The sequence below is a fragment of the Zootoca vivipara genome, chromosome 4 (assembly GCF_963506605.1).
Source record: "Zootoca vivipara chromosome 4, rZooViv1.1, whole genome shotgun sequence".
Taxonomy (NCBI): Eukaryota; Metazoa; Chordata; class Lepidosauria; order Squamata; family Lacertidae; genus Zootoca; species Zootoca vivipara.
In genome coordinates, this window is record NC_083279.1 from 26,664,224 (window position 1) to 26,681,991 (window position 17,768).

Sequence of the window (17,768 nt, forward strand, 5' to 3'; positions counted from 1 at the left end):
ATTGTTCTGGTTTGTGAACATTCTTTGGAAACCAAATGTCTGCCGTGGCTTCCAATTGGCTGCAGGAACTTCCTGCAGCCAATTGGAAGCCACGCCTTGGTTCTCGAATGTTTTGGAAATACGGTCGTACCTCGGAAGGTGAAGTCTGAAGGTTATTATCTAATATGAAAAGGGAATACAGTATGCTCAACAGGCCTGAGAAAGCCTGCTAAAGTCTAGCACTAGGAGCAACAGAATTCACACAGCCTTTCTAAAATGAAAAAGAGCAGGATGGGAAAGGACGTAAAAACGTGTGAGTGTGGCATGTAAAACACAAAACTACTCTGCAAATTTGTAAGAACAGACCAGCAATTTGGAACATGAAAAGCACTGTGATATAGGCTGCTATAGGGCCACCACTACTAATCACCCGCATGAATGATGTAAATATTAATTCACATTTATGAAAGCAGGGTTACCTAGGAAGCTTAAAGTAAAAGTAAAGGACCCCTGACAGTTAAGTCCAGTCGCAGACAACTCTGGGGATGCGGCGCTCACCTCGCTTTACAGGTCAAGGGAGCCGGCGTTTGTCCGCAGACAGTTTTTCCGGGTCATGAGGCCAGCATGACTAAGCCGCTTCTGGCGCAATGGAACACCGAAACCAGAGCAGTGCACGGAAACGGCGGGAATTTACCTTCCCGCCAGAGCAGTACCTATTTATCTACTTGCACTTTTTTTGGGCGTGCTTTCAAACTGCTGGGTTGGCAGGAGCCGGGACTGAGCAACGGGAGCTCCCCCCATCGCGGGGATTCGAACTGCCGGCCTTCTGGTCGGCAAGCCCAAGAGGCTCAGTGGTTTAGACCACAGCGCCACCCGCATCCAAATCAGGAAGCTTATCTAGCTGCAATACCAATAGACAACATTTTCAATTACTTATGTTGCAGTAAAGCAATAACATGGGAGACAGTAATGCACCATTATAAGGTTATCGCACCCAGGGCTATGCCTCCCATCGTCCCCTTCCAGGTTCGTGAACAACTGTTGACATTCGAGTGCTGAGCAAGGGCACCGCCTAAAAGATTGCAACCACGTGAAAGGCATTGGCTTTTTACCATTACATATTGCAGGTAGGGGGGCACGATTCGAGATGAGCACCACAAAACGAATCCCCCTCAATTTCATGGGTTATTCATACCAGATCTAGGGTTTCCCAAAGCAGCGCCCATGGGCAGCACAGCACCCAGTGCCCCCTCGGTGCCCATCAAAGCCCTCCGGACAGAAAGTAAAATGAACAAATAAATGAAATGTTGTCACTTCTTGCCTACTTTCATTTACCTTGATGAGCAGCAGGCTGGGCTGGCTGGAAAAAAGAAGAGAAGGCTCTCAGCTGCCCCGCCTTCTTCCCAGAAAGCCAGCTGCTGTTTCCTTTCTTGGAAAAGAAAGGGTCAAAAGGGGTGGGGGTGGCAAGGAGAGAGGGGGGGGAGAAACAGGTAACAGGACAATGCTCCACCTTGCATCCTCCCTCCAAATCTCTTCAGATAGGAACAAAAAATAAAAATAAAAATTCCTTCCAGTAGCACCTTAGAGACCAACTAAGTTTGTCATTGGTATGAGCTTTCGTGTGCATGCACACTTCTTCAGATACACTGAAACAGAAGTCACCAGGCCCTTATGTATAGTCAGAGGGTGGGGAGGGGTATTACTCAGAAGGGTGGTGGGAATGGGTGATTGGCTGATAGGAGTGGTAAACCTGTTGACGACTGTTAACTTAACAACTGCAATTGGTCTTGCAGGAAAAAGCAAGGGGTGAGATGGCTAAAGAAAGCCAGATAGCCATCTTCAGATAGGACTCTGCCACTGGGGAATGAATGGGAGGCAGTAGGATGCAAAATGAGTGCCGAGACTGCGGGTGCTTCTTTTTGGAGTTTTTCTTTGTGTTTTGCCTCTCTTACTTAATTCTTTTTTTGGTTTTGGTTTTGAAGTGGGGGGGGGCTTCCCTGTTTTGGGGGAGAGGGCTGTACTCATTTTCTCAGGCAAGTTATTTGTTCTCTGGGACCAGATAGGCCCTCCAAGCATGTCATCTTGTTGTGGTTGGAAAACTGCCCCGTGCACACCGATTTATGGCGGTGCTCACAACAGTTCTGCCGATTTCCAAACATGACCACAGTCCCCAAAAAGACCCACAAAAGAAGAAGGGGAAGGTATACAGAATAGCATGGGAGACGTGAAAAGTGTGGACTTGGATGAAGATAGCAAACAGCTCCTTAGCACGATGCGTGGGAGAGAAGGAGAGATTCTTCTGCTGAGTTATAAGGGAGCAGGAAGATTTAGATTACGAGAAGGAAAATTTTACTTTCCAGTTCCCCGGTTCCAATGTCAGCCCAAATCTGTCTACAGTACTTTAAATAATGAGCCTCCAGGGCATAAAATTACCTCTTTTACATAACACTGTAAACTCCTAGGATTGGATTGTTCCAAAATTAAAAGGTGTTCTCTCTTTCTCTTCTATGTAAGTATTGGAGTATTTCTTCTTTTCTTCCTTGTGCTTTATCTTCAAATATTAAACAAACGTTACTTTAAAAAATATTTCAAGAGGTCTCGCTCTTAAAGACTATCTGACTTTTAGAAGTCATCTGAAGGCAAGTTTTAAATGTTTGATTGTTTTATCATATCATATATTCTGTTGGGAGCTGCCCAGAGTGGCTGGGGAAACCCAGCCAGGTGGGCAGGGTATAAATAATAAATTATTATTATTACATTAGGCACCCCAACCAGATCCTGAGCAGACCACAAGGGTCACATGGTAGCCTACTTAATAAGATGGGTCCTGCCTTACTCCAAATGTTCCTCACTGCTTTGTGGAGCAATCTGCTGAACAAACCAGTAAACTCCTTCCTTGATCCCTTGGAATTCAGCTTTTAAGAATGCCCATTGTCCTTCCTTCCACATTTCTAGGCAGAGAAAGGCAAGGAAGCGCACTTGGTCACAGGTTCCATATAAACGAAAGAAGAGGGTGGAACTGAGAAATAAAAGTTCCGCTTGCAGAAGTACCTTCTCCAAAACAGAATCTGTGGCATATAAGAAGAAGGGAAAGGAGTGTGTGTGTGTGTGTGTGAGATCAACCAAGTCCCATGGATTTCACAGTTGGCAAATACCCACTGCATAAAAAACAGAAGTGAATATTATGTTTACTCGCCTTTCCAATGCAATGTCTAAATCAAGACCATTGTGATCTGGGAATTTCCATGTCGGGCGAAGAATCACTGATCCTCTGTCTATAAGCTATCATCACAGAATTTCAGTGTTTTACCCAGACTAGGGTGGCAAGACACAATCCCTTTACAAACCCTAAGTCCTATGTTTAAGGGAAAAGAGAAATAAATACCTGACTGGTCACCTGGTGCGCTGAAGTTATCCCCTCCAGCATGCACATAATGGTTCATACATAGTGCAAGTCACTGCCAGTCTCAAAACTTTGAAGTGTGTATGAGATCTGACCCTATCTGTTCTTTTGGCCTATTGATTTTCACATGAAAGAGCCGCTGCTGTTCCCAATTCACTTTTTCCAGAAGCATCATAGCGCTTCTATCATTTGCGGGGGTGGGGGGATTCGTTTCTAAACTGTGCAAATTTAACCTTGATCTTATCTACAAAGGACAAAACTCAGAAACTTCTAATATTGCAAACCCGATTACTAGTCCCCTAGAAAGCTATTACCTACTTTCTAAGGGAGTCTACTGTGTTGCTGTCTGTAAATGCTATTACCGACCCTTCTGTCCTCTGAAAGGGAACATGTATTCCAATCTGTATTATCAGAATACTGCAGATATTTTACAGTTTAAATAAAATTGCAATTTGGGCAGTGAGGGAAAATCTCGCATGGATACAATACAATCAAGTTACTTATTTAGTTTGGGCATCACTACGCATATAACGCAATGCATATCCAAGCACCGTAAAAACAAATATCACAACTGGTAGTATTCATAATTTTTCTTTTCTTTCACAATCATAAATCCGATTGAGGAAATTGAGAGAAGTTAGGATTGCCAACTGGCCAATGAAACACAGCCTGTCCATGTCTCTTTAAGTGCAACTTGATAAGCATGAATAACATCAAGGCGCAGTTAAAAACACAGCTACGAAGGCTAGTTAAAACTTTGGCAACATTACAAGAGGAAAAGAAGAGAAGAATAGATTAGTGAAAGCTAGGCAAGGTTGAGAGTCAGGGATAAGGGAATGTAAATAAACTGGATTGTGACTCTGCCTTTTTGCCCCTCGGTTAAAGAGCAGGGGCAGCTATTTAATAAATGATATGGATAAGGCAGGAAAAGTTGATTTCTTAAATGATATTGAAGGGCACTTCAGCAAGGGGTAGGGATAGCATAATCATATTTCTATCCATCATGTAACATTACTTACAATAAATAAATAAAAAACAGGACTAGCAATTTGTTCTATGTTTGGAATTGCTTAAAAATAATAATCATATGACTCGTGACTGCAGCCCACATAGGAAACAACAGGTGCAGTTTTCCCACTTAGCTTCAGAGACTGTTGAGAGCTGATCTCTTTCATCAACAGATGACAATGGTTAGTCTCACAGTATCATTTAAAAAAAAACTGTATCAAAATGAACTTAAGCATAACACTGCTTTGGTGCTGGCTGGTACCTGTAAATGGCCCCTGGCTACAAGACAGAATTTAAGTCTGTCTCCATTGTGAAAGAAAACTTCTTTCACCTGAAACAAGCTGATCATGCCCCTTTGAGAAAAGAAGGAAGCTTCTTCCTTTCCAGTTCTGGGTTTTTGGAGATGTCAGAGTTTACCAGAGAAAATGAAGCCACATTTTTCTAGGTTGATGGAAATCTACACTTTATTCTAATTGGTGCTGCTTCAACTTCTCAGCATCTTGTTTCCCAGAAGAAGACTATCCAAGTGCAATGCACCCTCAGATCCATTTTGCTTCTTTCCACTCTATCCAGACCAGAGATTTCCATAATGGTCTTGTAACATTTGGTATTCCCTTTCAGAATATGGCTACCTGCACAATCAGCTTCATAGTCAATTGTATCTTCCTATCTGAATTACGGAGATTATTAAAAATTGCACTAGAGTAATTGCTTCCCTTCTTACTAATGCCAGTGTTACAAATCTACTTATTTGGAATTATGGTGACAGGATGAAGATAACCAATCATACCACAATAGCTGCCAAGTCTCCCACTGAAAAATGCGGGATCAGCAGCGGCGCAGCACCCGAAGTCACTTCTACGAATGTCTGGACATGCGTAGAAGCAACTTCCGGTGCCGGCGCCACCCGATTTTTGGTGCCCAGGCATGGGCAGAGCAGCACCGGAAGTCGCTTCTACGCATGTCCGGACATGTGTAGAAGCGACTTCTGGTGCCGCGCTACGCATGTTTAGGCACCGGAAATCGGGTGGCACCAACACCCAAAATGGAGCCTCCCTGGCAGGTAGGAAATCCGGGGGAATTACGGGATTTTTTCCAATCTGGGCTGCCAGCAGGAAACGGTTTAAAATACGGGGGTTTCCCGCAAAAAAAACGGGAGACTTGGCAGCTATGCAACTAACACTGTTTTCTCATTTGCAAATCCAAGGATGCACAGATAGATAATCAAACTTTGCTACTCAGAAAGGAAGCGAAGCCAATTATTTGATAAAAGGTAAAGGTAAAGGGACCCCTGACCATTAGGTCCAGTCGTGACCGACTCTGGGGTTGCGTGCTCATCTCGCATTATTGGCCGAGGGAGCCGGCGTATAGCTTCCAGGTCATGTGGCCAGCATGACAAAGCCGCTTCTGGCAAACCAGAGCAGCACACGGAAACACTGTTTACCTTCCCGCTGTAGCGGTTCCTATTTATCTACTTGCATTTTGACGTGCTTTAGAACTGCTAGGTTGGCAGGAGCTGGGACCGAGCAACGGGAGCTCACCCCGTCACAGGGATTCGAACCGCCGACCTTCTGATCAGCAAGCCCTAGGCTCAGTGGTTTAACCACAGCGCCATAGACTTGGTTAATTTTGCAGGCACCATAAACTGTAACCTTATGGAGTGGTTTTGGAAAGAAAATGGACGGACAGCATACACAGCAGGGGTGTACCCAGGAACAAAATTAGGGGGGCAAGGGGCGGGAGGGGAGAGGCCACAGTGGGAATGTGGGCGGGGCTACGTGGCCTGCGCCTCCCAGTTCTTCCGAGGAGGCAGCCCCAGGCTCCCGCTCCCGGCGCGAAGCTCCAGAGGCGCGCGGGGAGCGCGAGCTTGTGGCTGCCTCCTCCGCGCCTCCCAGGTCTTCCGAGGAGGCGGCCCCAGGCTCCCGCTCCCGGCGTGAAGCTCCAGAGGCGCACGGGGAACGCGAGCCTGGGGCTGCCTCCTCCGCTTACGCTCCCCGCACACCTCTGGAGCTTCGCGCCGGGAGCGGGAGCCTGGGGCCGCCACGCTGCGCCCCTCAGCCTTTTGCTTCTGAGGGGCAATTGCCCCCCCCGCCCCCTGCCTACGCCCATGATACACAGGGTGAGGAGAGAGGACAGAAATCCTTTCCAAGTTCTAGACATTTCTAAGATGGTTCCATCTCCACTGAGTAACACAACTGGTACTGCCTCCGTTGCTGTTCACTCAGGAATGCATGACATTAAAAACCTCCTTGATTATATCTTGGAACAAGTAGTTAAGGAGGCTAAGTTAAGGATTCCTCCCCATATTTAAGAGTGAACACGAGCAACGTGACAGAAGTCACCATCCTGCAACTGACAGTACGGTTGCAGCCTTAAGTATACTAATGATAAAAGCACTTGAGAAATGGAGGCAAGACACAATTAGTTCAGCAATTTTAAGTGAGAAATATTTAAGAGAGAAATATTCTTAGTTCAAATGAAATCCATGTAACTTACCTTTGGCACAATTCAGGATCCAGACACAGAAAGTTAAGACTCTTGAGCAAAGTTACGCTTGCGAGAAGGTTCTGAAACAAACGAAAACACGCTTTTAATTAGAACGTTAAAGACAACACATGTTTTTAATCATTCTACTTTACTTGGTGCATCTGTTAGTTTTAAATTAATGTAAACCAAAATGTAGATACGATTTCCATTTTCACAATAAAAGAATGACAAAGAATAAATGTTAGGGAACTGTAGCCAGTTGAACTCAAGCAAACTTTACTGAGTGATCAGCCTTTGACCCAAGTATACTGTACTATACTATGACAAACCCCCCATACACACACACAGAGTTAGTCCCAAAGGGTGTACGTGCATTTAGTCTCATTTGCTCACATTCATGCCATAATATCCACTGTCCCATTTTCTCCTTTTTCACTACAGCTGGGAGCAGCATTTGTAGCAACAGACCAGATAAATGGCTTCAAACTCAAGAAAGTTCAGAACCCATGAATACTGTAGACGTATTGGATAGTATCCAAAGATGGCATTGCCATCATAGAAGCAGTTATGGTACTGATCCATGCTTTTCTGAGCTCTCCACATACTCACTACCCCCCTCCCCAAGTGGGGAGGGACTACTTCTGAGAGTTGTGGGCCGTTGGAACAGAGGAGGAGGAGGAGGAGGAGGAGGAGGAGGAGGAGGAGGAGGAGGAGGAGGAGGAGAAGGAGGAGAAGGAGAAGGAGAAGGAGAAGAAGAAGAGGAGGAGGAGTTTGGATTTGATATCCCGCTTCATCGCTACCCCAAGGAGTCTCAAAGCGGCTAACAATCTCCTTTTCCCTCCTCCCCCACAACAGACACCCTGTGAGGTGGGTGGGGCTGAGAGACTTCAGAGAAGTGTGACTAGCCCAAGGTCACCCAGCAGCTGCATGTGGAGGAGCGGAGACGCGAACCCGGTTCCCTAGATTACGAGTCTACCGCTCTTAACCACTACACCACACTGGTAGAGGGTTGCAGTAAGCAAATCAAAACAAAACCAGGTGCCCAGCTATTACTATTACAGTGGGACCTCGGTTGTCAAACGTAATCCATTCCGGAAGCCCGTTCGACTTCGGAAACGTTCAACAACTGAGGATCAAAGGGCTGTCCGCAAATCTCATTGAAAAAGAGAGAGAAACGCGCTTCGGAAGCCGTTTGATTTCTGAGGTGCGTTCGAAAATGGAAGCAGTTACTTCCGGGTTGTTGGCGTTCGGCTTCTGAAATGTTCGGCAGCCGAGACATTCGACAACCAAGGTTTGACTGTAATTCTATTTCTTTTACACACACACACACACACACACACACACACACACACACACACACACCAGGGTTAAAAATCCAGCAGCAATATGGACTGTGGATTGATTAAAAAGCAAACCTACCCCTCTCTGACTTCCAAGGCTCCCTCCTTTTTAAATTTTGCTAAATTGTATTTTGATTGTTGACTGTACTACTGTGTCAAAGACTAATGACAGAATGCTATAAATTGCTAAACAATATGCTGTTGCAGACTTGTCAATCTAATAGCACCTTCAGAGCTATCTGAATACAATATCTGAGCACGAATCCAATCATGTCGTTTCTGTTTTTAAAACTCAAATAGACAGTCCTGCAGGATTAGATGTGGAAATCATTCAAAAATATGGATTAGTTTCATAAATAGTTCCAACTCTGACACAAACCCTGAGCTACATCCTGGCCTGCTCTCAACGTGGGAGGAAAGGAACATATTTTGTTCCAGCGAGAACGAGCCTAGCTGCTGCTTGATCTGCCTTTGGTCAAAGCCCCATTAGCATGAGGCAAAAATCTGTCTCACATGATTAATTAAAAATTTTAAATGCATATTGTCAGGGAGGTTGCTGGCTACCCTCGAGCAACGTCACTCCAAACCATCTAGTCTTTAAGACTTTTGTTGTGAATATTATTTACAGTGCAAGAGCTTCATGAAAACATGTCTACCGAGTATCATCAGATTCTCCCAACGGCGCTTTTCGGCTCCTCCCCCAGCAGAGTGGTTTGGGGACCCCAAATCTCCACCCCCTGCGTTTGCGAGCCGCAGATCGCCACAGTTCCAGGGTGAATTTGAAAGGACGCCCCTCTGCTGTTTCCCCACTAGAAACCTCTGCTGGCCCCTCCTCCCTTGCTGGTATCACGGGCTGTAGGCAGTGTTCCTGGATGCTGCCCGAGCCCTGCCCCACACCGCTCATTTCCTCCTTCCTGTCTCCTGCCCCTCCGCTGTTGTCAGAGCTGTTCGAAGAACTGGATTTGATGAGGGGTGGCCCACCCCCTTGTTGTTGTTTAGTCGTTTAGTCGTGTCCGACTCTTCGTGACCCCATGGACCAGAGCATGCCAGGCACTCCTGTCTTGCACTGCCTCCCGCAGTTTGGTCAAACTCATGTGGGTGGCTTCGAGAACACTGTCCAACCATCTCGACCTCTGTCGTCCCCTTCTCCTTGTGTCCTCCATCTTTCCCAACATCAGGGTCTTTTCCAAGGATTCTTCTCTTCTCATGAGGTGGCCAAAGTATTGGAGCCTCAGCTTCACGATCTGTCCTTCCAGTGAGCACTCAGGGCTGATTTCCCACCCCCTTACACATATGTATACAGAAAGAGAGGGAGAGAAAAGCAACACAATCCTAACTACGCCTACTCAGAAGTCCTATTGGATTCAGTGGGGCTTACTCCCAGGTTAAGTAGGGTTAGGATTTTCATTGTAAATAAAGACAATGAACTATAATTATAACATATTGGCTATTCCTGTTATCTACTATACATTTTGGAAAGTGGTTTGTCTGTCTGTTCTTCATAGGTTCAGCCGCCTACCCGGATATTTTCACCAAACTTGGTGGGGGAGGGGAAGGATCAGTGTCAATGTTTGAGTGCCAGGCACCATTATGAATCAAGATGGTGCGCACTAAAATGTGACTTTGGTGCGACTGCGCCGCTTTATTGACATAGGTTTGGCCACCTCTAAAGATAACACCGCCAAACTCTATGAAGACATTCCCCAAGGAGGGGGAAGCAGACTTCATTGCCATTGATATGCTGGGTGCCATTTTGAATCAAGATTTCAAACCAAAAAGTGACTCTGGCATGATGGGTCTAAAGTGGCCATTTACACAATCCATTTAAAAAAAACCACAGTATTTGATGGGTTCTTTAAAAATCCCAGGTAGTGTCGGGCACTCCCTGTTAATATATCTTACTTTCATGACGTTAATGAGAAGAACCCAGTATTTTTCACAACTTTGACCTGCCTATCCATCCTTATTCACACATACGCCTCTGAATATTTTGCAATTTGAGAAACCTTCCAAACATACATTTGGATGCCACTGATTTTCATTAAGCATGCCAGAATTTACTACTGTTAAAAGATTCCACGCTTAGTCATAATGCTCTTGAGTGAGCAATTGATTAAATAATACAGGCCTAATATTAATGGAAAACTGGGGATGCTGTTAGTATCCTCCCATAAAGAAAACTCTTATCTTGGAACAATCCTACCAAATATATAAAATCTGCCTTGTTAGTTAGAGATTATATAGTGCATTTATGCTGCTGGTGCCTGTGTATCTGGTTTTATGTGGTACTGAATACCAGCAATATAAAATTTTATACGACTCTTCTTTCGCATTGAAACATTATCAAGGCGATAACGCTAGTCCTTTTGTAAAGATTTCCTACCGGCTAATTTCTGCAGAGGCTATATTGTAAATCCAGACTTTCTTTAGTTAACAGACTTATACATTTAATTTTTGAATGTCACATAGAGCCTAAGTGATTCTGATGCTCAGTAAGAGTCTAGCCTACAAAAATAATGCTATTACCTAGATTGTTCACAGGAAAATCCTTCCACGAAGGATACTGAGATAAAATTAAGTTAGCTAGCTATGATCACACCTTTCCTTCAAACATTTTCAGAAAGCTTATTTCTATTTCCTTGCTTTTTCTCAAGCCACTCCCTACTTTGCATGTTGAGCAACAATCAGACCAGAGTGCTTAACCGTTAAGACTCCTATTGAGGCACAAAATTTTCAAGCACTTCACTTTCAAGTCACTGTTGGCCTACACTTCCATCATTTCTGAGAAACACCGTTCAGAAGGAAGATTCCTAAAAAGACAGTATCTTCTGTTAACAGACACCTATGGGCTTCACCTGAAGTAGTAACGTTCAGTAACAGACCAAATTTAAATACAGTAGTGCACAAGCAACATGGTACCAAACCAAACAAGAATAAAGATCCGTAATTTGTTCCCGGGACTTGCTTGAACTTCGCATAACTGTACCAGTAGAAACTACAATAATCAATAAGAGATGGGAATTCGTCCACATGCAGCTCTATGCACTGTACAGTGGTACCTCGGTTTACAAACACAATTGGTTCCGGAAGTCTGTACTTAACCTGAAGTGTACTTAACCTGAAGCCAACTTTCCCATTGAAAGTAATGGAAAGTGGATTAATCTGTTCCAGACGGGTCCGCGGAGTACTCAACCTGAAGCGTACTTAACCCGAAGTATGAGTGTAATTGGTTCCAGAAGTCCGTACTTAACCTGAAGCATACTTAACCTGAAGCGAACTTTCCCACTGAAATAAAAAAATTCCTTCAGTAGCACCTTAAAGACCAACTAAGTTTATATTTTGGTATGAGCTTTCGTGTGCATGCACACTTCTTCAGATACTTCTTCAGATTCTTGGTATCTGAAGAAGTGTGCATGCACACGAAAGCTCATACCAAAATATAAACTTAGTTGGTCTTTAAGGTGCTACTGAAGGAATTTTTTTATTTTGCTTCGACTCAGACCAACACGGCTACCTACCTGTAACTTTCCCACTGAAAGTAATGGAAAGTGGATTAATCTGTTCCAGACAGGTCCGTGGAGTACTTAAACTGAAAATACTCAAACTGAGGCGTACTTAAACCGAGGTATAACTGTATTGTCTACCATTGGCCCTCCAGATGTTGTTGGCCCAGAACTCTCCAGCTAGCATCGCCAAGGGTCAGGGCTGATGAGACTCCAATAACACCACAGCAGACTGCAGGTGCCCCATCCCTGATTATTATTTTTAATAATAATAAAAAAGCTCCACACAGGAGCACACACACTCAAACAGAAAGTACTCCAAAACAGTTCGATTCCACAAGCCCATCCAGAATTTGAGGTGCACCTTCTCCAGTTGTCCCCATCTTCCAAGGTTAGGTGGCTGGTGAGCCGACCTTTTCAGTGATGACACACAGTTGGTTTTGTCAATAAAGCTTTGTGGATTTCTTGTGTCGATAGGCCAAAGTCTGAGGGCAGAAGACAGGACGGCAGTTTAACGGAAACCAAGTAGGAATTCTGGCAAATGTTCTTTTGATAGTTATACTGGCTTTTAAATTTAACAAACATACACGCTGAAGATTATTCTGGTTTTATCAGACTTATTTGCTGAAGCGTTCAGCCTCACAAGAGAACAGGGAAGTTTTGCATTCCCTGTCCTTCTGATATTTTGGGCAGCCAGAAGAAAGCTATGTAGAGTTTCCATCACCCGCCTGAATCCAGTCTAAACCTTTTGGGGAAGGAAAGGCCTTGGAAACAAGAGTCTGTCTCCATGCACGTCCAACCTAGAAAACTGCCTTCTTTACATGCTGTTCAAGAGTAGCTCACGTTGGTGGAATTCCTTCCACAAATCCTCCTTGCGAGCGACTTCTTTCTGCCCTGGACCACATCAATGCAAGCACTTGTTCTGTCCTAGGGCAGTACAACAAACCTCTTCTCAGTGGTATGCATAGTTTCATTTGAGATGTTATATTGCACACATTCCACTCCTAGCAGAGCATCAGTAAGCTCCAGAATTTGAATGATGTCTGCTCCATCAATGAATATACATAACAGTGGGTGACTCATGCTGTAGCTGAGAAGTCTTCTATGCATTTCATTAAGTCACTGTTTTATATCCAGGGGCATTCTTACCGCAAAAGACAGCGAAGGAGGGCATACCTAACTTCTGCGTTCAGAGAAACCATCAAATTCCTACCCTGTGTTTGGCCATCAAGTTATGAAGAGTGCACTACATACTTTTTTAATTAATGCCAGTCTTTTTCTTTCTTCCTTTCTTTTGACACCCTGGTTGTTTAGCTACAAAATAATGTTTTATTGTTCTGACTTGCATCACTTTTCTCCATAGTTAAACATCTCCATAGCAGGTCTCCAATTGTCTTTGAATAGATGGCCTCTTCTTTAAAGGAATTGACAAGTTCTTCAATCACTTCCACAAGCGAACAAGCATCTTTATCAAATGCTGTCTGCACACTAGACATCTGATCACAGCAATGTGTTTCCATTTGTTTTCTTGTGTGCTGATGGGCTTCCTTAAATTCTGTTATCATTCTGGGTCCAACTAAACATTGTTATGACTGAGGTAAAGTGCCACGGCTGGGATTCTGGTAAACTAACTAGGTTCAAGCAGATCTTAAGACCTCTTAAAGAGCCACCATGAAATGTTATCTAGAATGTTGGACTTGAGATCTAGGAGACCCAAATTAAAATGTCTGCTGAGCCATGAAGCTCACGATGTACCATTGAATCAATCACAGTCAGGGCTAACCTATGCCACACAACTGTTGTGATAAGTCAAGACTTCTGATCTTCTATTTCCTTGGATAGGAAAGCAAGATTAAAATCTTATCAACACTATACAGTGGTACTTCAGTTTCTGAACATAATCCATTCCGGAAGTCCCTTCGTGTTCCGAAACGTTTGAAAAATGAAAACCAAAAGCGGAAGCCTCAAAAGGCAAGCCTCAATATGGAAAACTCAGAATGGAAGCCACGTTTCCTGTTCAAGTTCTGAGGAGCGTTCGAAAACAGAGGCATTTACTTCCAGGTTTTCAGCGTTCAAGTTCTGAAACGTTCAACCTCAAAGGCGTTCGATAACTGAGATACCACGTATGCACATATAAATATGCAAGTTCTCCCTCCTGAAAACTAAGCACACTAAAGGACCGCTACGGAATTAAAAATCTTCTCAAATATTACTGGTTGAAAATATAAAAATGGGGTTGTCTTCAAAGAAGGCTGCAGGTTTGATCCCCATGTGGGACAACTGCATCTTCCTGCATTGCAGTGGGGTGGGACAAGATGACCCCCAGGGTCCTTTCCAACTCTATGATTCAAACCATGCTTACAGTGGGTGGCAGCCCTTAAAAATCACTCCTGAGGCTCAAAAAGGATGTTTCATGCTAAACTGAAGCAGGGGGAATCACTGACCTCAACACACTATAGATCCAAGTAAGTGAATGTACATAATCAGAACATTAATTCTTTAGCCGCGCAGAGATCCTATGTTACCTTCATTAAATTACCGCTGTCTTTCAAACTAATGTTATTATTGCGTTATAGATCAGTTTTCACTTAATCAGTTTTCTCAAGTCCATGAGAAAGCCTTCACCCACCACAACTATTCATTTCTGCATAGCAGTTCCGACCCCCACCCCCCAAAACCGAATCCTCAGGCAGAATTCCTGAGTCTCAAACATGCCTTGCCCTCCCAAAGCAAAATAATCAAGATGATATAAAAAGCTCAGAAAAAGGCAAATTGTTTTGAATTATTATTATTATTATTATTATTATTATTATTATTATTATTATTATTATATAAAAAGAATAGCTTATAAATCATCCCCTGAATCTAAAGAGACAGCAACATTCTGAGATTAATTAAAGCATTATAGAATGAAATCTTATCTGACTCTGGAGTCAGCATACGTCCTAGGTGTTTTATCTTCTTAACATTCCATTACATGTTTTGCTTTTATTGTGATATGCGATAATACCAAATTCCTAACAAACAGAATAGTAGCCCAGGGGCGTAGCAGAAATGAACGAACACCAAAGGACACTAAATTCTGCATCTAACCAACCCCTACGCAATGGCCCCAGGATTAGGCTGCTCTGCTGAGCAGTATAGTTGCTTCTGAAAGCAGTACTCTTTCTACCCCAGTAGCCTAAAAGTAAAGGTAAAGGTACCCCTGACCTTTAGGTTCAGTCGCAGACGACTCTGGGGTTGTGGCACTCATCTGGCTCTATAGGCCGAGGGAGCCGGCGTTTGCCCACAGAGAGCTTCCAGGTCATTTGGCTAGCATGACAAAGCCGCTTCTGGTGAACGAGAGCAGCGCATGGAAACGCCCTTTACCTTCCCACCAGAGCAGTACCTATTGATCTACTTGCACTTGATGTGCTTTCAAACTGCTAGGTGGGCAGGAGCTGGGACCGAGCAACGGGAGCTTACCCCGTTGCGGGGATTAGAACCACCGACCTTCTGATCAGTAAGCCCTAGGCTCTGTGGTTTAACCCACAGCGCCACCCATGTCCCTACCCCAGTAGCCTAGTAACTCACAAACACACAACATGATTTGCTGGGGAGGGAAAATTTGCAAAAAGGCATCATGCTATGTTGTGTGGACCAAGCAAAAGGAGGCCTTTGGTTAAGCTAAGCAATCCATCATTCCATTTCGTTTGCTTGTTTAGTTATAATATGACAACAATGAACATCAAGATACCAGAATGCAATCTGGAAGACAATGTGTGCTTCAAGTTCAAAAACCCCACACCAGTTTTACAAGGCAGGGAGAGCAAATACAATGGGCAGGATTCAGTCCCACTGGTGGAAGCCTGAGCTTCCACTAGTGTAATGGGGTTCCCAACTCTCCCTTTCCCACTGAAACTGGCTCGGGGTGTGGGGTGCGCTATGAGAAACCCCAAAACAGTGCACGGGGGCAGGATGATCGTGCCATTTGGCAAACTGGAAAGGTTGCACCAACGGTACCCTTGAATGTATTCATTGAAGCCGGAAATATCAGGTTGAAAATTATACACATGCTCAAGATTCCACTCTAAAGATCAAGTTCAAATCTCAAGGGGTGGACCACAGAGCAGTGGTAGAGAACACATGCTGCGCATCAGTTTTTTTCAAAGGGTCAAATCCTTGGCATCTCCAGTTTTCTTTTTTTTTAAGCAGCAAGCAGCATGAAAGATTTCTGCACAAGATCCTGCCGTGCCACTTGAGTTGGAAGAGACGTTATTGGCCGATATGGGCAAATAGTCTGGCCTAGTATTAAGGAGCTTGCAACATGTGTTTTCACTGCAATGGCCCGTATGAAGTTCAAACCCTTGCTCTGTGCTCATTTTCAAGCTGGGAGGAGTGGTTTTTGTTTTTAACGAAACAGAATGTTTTCCTGAGGTTAAGCCCTTCAAATGCTTTGCCAAAAAATATTAGACATTACCAGAATAGAGATGGTACGGCAATAAGGGACTGCTGTTTTCAGTGGCAGCCATAAGGCTCATGTAACATTGGGTTAGGCCCTTACACATAAACTTTCTGCCCATACTGAAAGTGGAGGGAAATGAAAAGGACTAGCTTAGCTTGTACCAATGCATACATGGGGGGGGGGGGTTGGAACCTCTGGCCTGTGGTCCAATCTTGGCTTGCCAAGGGGTCCCTGTTGGCCAATGAGGCCATCTTCTCCAAACAATGTCCACCTGCCCATCAACTGACATCACTTGCCACGTCAGCCAACAGCAGGGGGTGGGGTTAAGCCCAATGTTGACTGTTTGCCTATTCTCAGCAGGCAAAGGTACACAACCATATCTGCAGGATTTAAGGTGATGAGCTGGGAGTTAAATTCTCATTAGTTTGGCAGGATTTCATGCAAACCCCTTCATGATTCAGGAAACGTTTTGCATGAAATCCCCTGCTAAAATGAAAGGGGGGGGGGGACTTCCTTTAAGAAGGGTCTTGCAAACTGCACTGAAGTCCATGTTCTTCAAAACATTTTGTACCTGATGCTGCTTTGACGCCAGGTTGTTTGACAGGTGGGCAACCCAGCTCTACTGTCATAAATTTTACCTACAATAATGATCTGGGCCACGGAGCCTAAAAGGTTAGCCACCCCTGACATACATGAATGGTTCAGAAAGAAGCTGTAAAGATTAAATGGGAGCACATAGCCAGCACTGTACAGTGGTACCTCTAGTTACGAACTTAATTAGTTCCGGAGGTCCGTTCTTAACCTGAAACTGTTCTTAACTAGAGGCGTGCTTTCGCTAATGGGGCCTCTTGCTGATGCCGCTGCGCCGCCGGCACACGATTTCCGTTCTCTTCCTGGCGCAAAGTTCTCAACTCGAGGTCACTCTTCCAGGTTAGCGGAGTTTGTAACCTGAAGCGTTTCCTGGCGCAAAGTTCTCAACTCGAGGTCACTCTTCCAGGTTAGCGGAGTTTGTAACCTGAGGCTTTTGTAACTCGAGGTACCACTGTACATTACACTGGTGAGAGAAGTTGTGTCAGCTGTAAGGAGCTTAAAAAGCAGCTACTCCTTAGTGCATATACAGATGAAGGGAGCCAATACTATGGTCAGCCATCCTAGTTCAATCTGTTCTCACAAGAAATCCTCCATTTAATGAACTGTGAAAGTGAAAGATATGAAGATGAAATATTGACAGCTTTAAAGGAATTTGGATTTCTATAGATTCTTCCTGGGATAGAAGGGTAAATGCTGGCCAGATTGTGGATGGCATACATCTCTAAGTTCCCTGATCCTTCCAAGCATTTCTGGAATCCATATTTACTCACATCAACATGGGAGGAGAGGATTTCTTGTTCCTGATTTTAACCAACCAAAACAAGTGGCTTAGCACCTGCATTTTTATCTCCAAGGCCTATCAGGTGGTACAATCATTTTATCTTCTTTCTCAGCTAAGCAGGCTTGTTAAAATGTTCGTTTCTTCCTGCTATCTGTCATTTCGGAGCAGCTTTGTTACTCCCGCAAAAAAGACTGCACACAAAAAAAAAAACCACAGTGAAAAATAGTTTACG

At 44.2% G+C, this 17,768-nt stretch overlaps 1 protein-coding gene across 1 annotated transcript in view; it reads right to left on the reverse strand.

The window, feature by feature from the left end:
* The window catches only part of NCK2 (NCK adaptor protein 2), a 78,509-nt gene that overhangs the window by 44,066 nt on the left and 16,675 nt on the right, over positions 1–17,768 (reverse strand). The window contains exon 2 of the mRNA XM_035114805.2: positions 6,887–6,957. The gene's annotated coding sequence lies outside the window, so the exon portion shown is untranslated. The remainder of the gene's footprint in view (positions 1–6,886; positions 6,958–17,768) is intronic.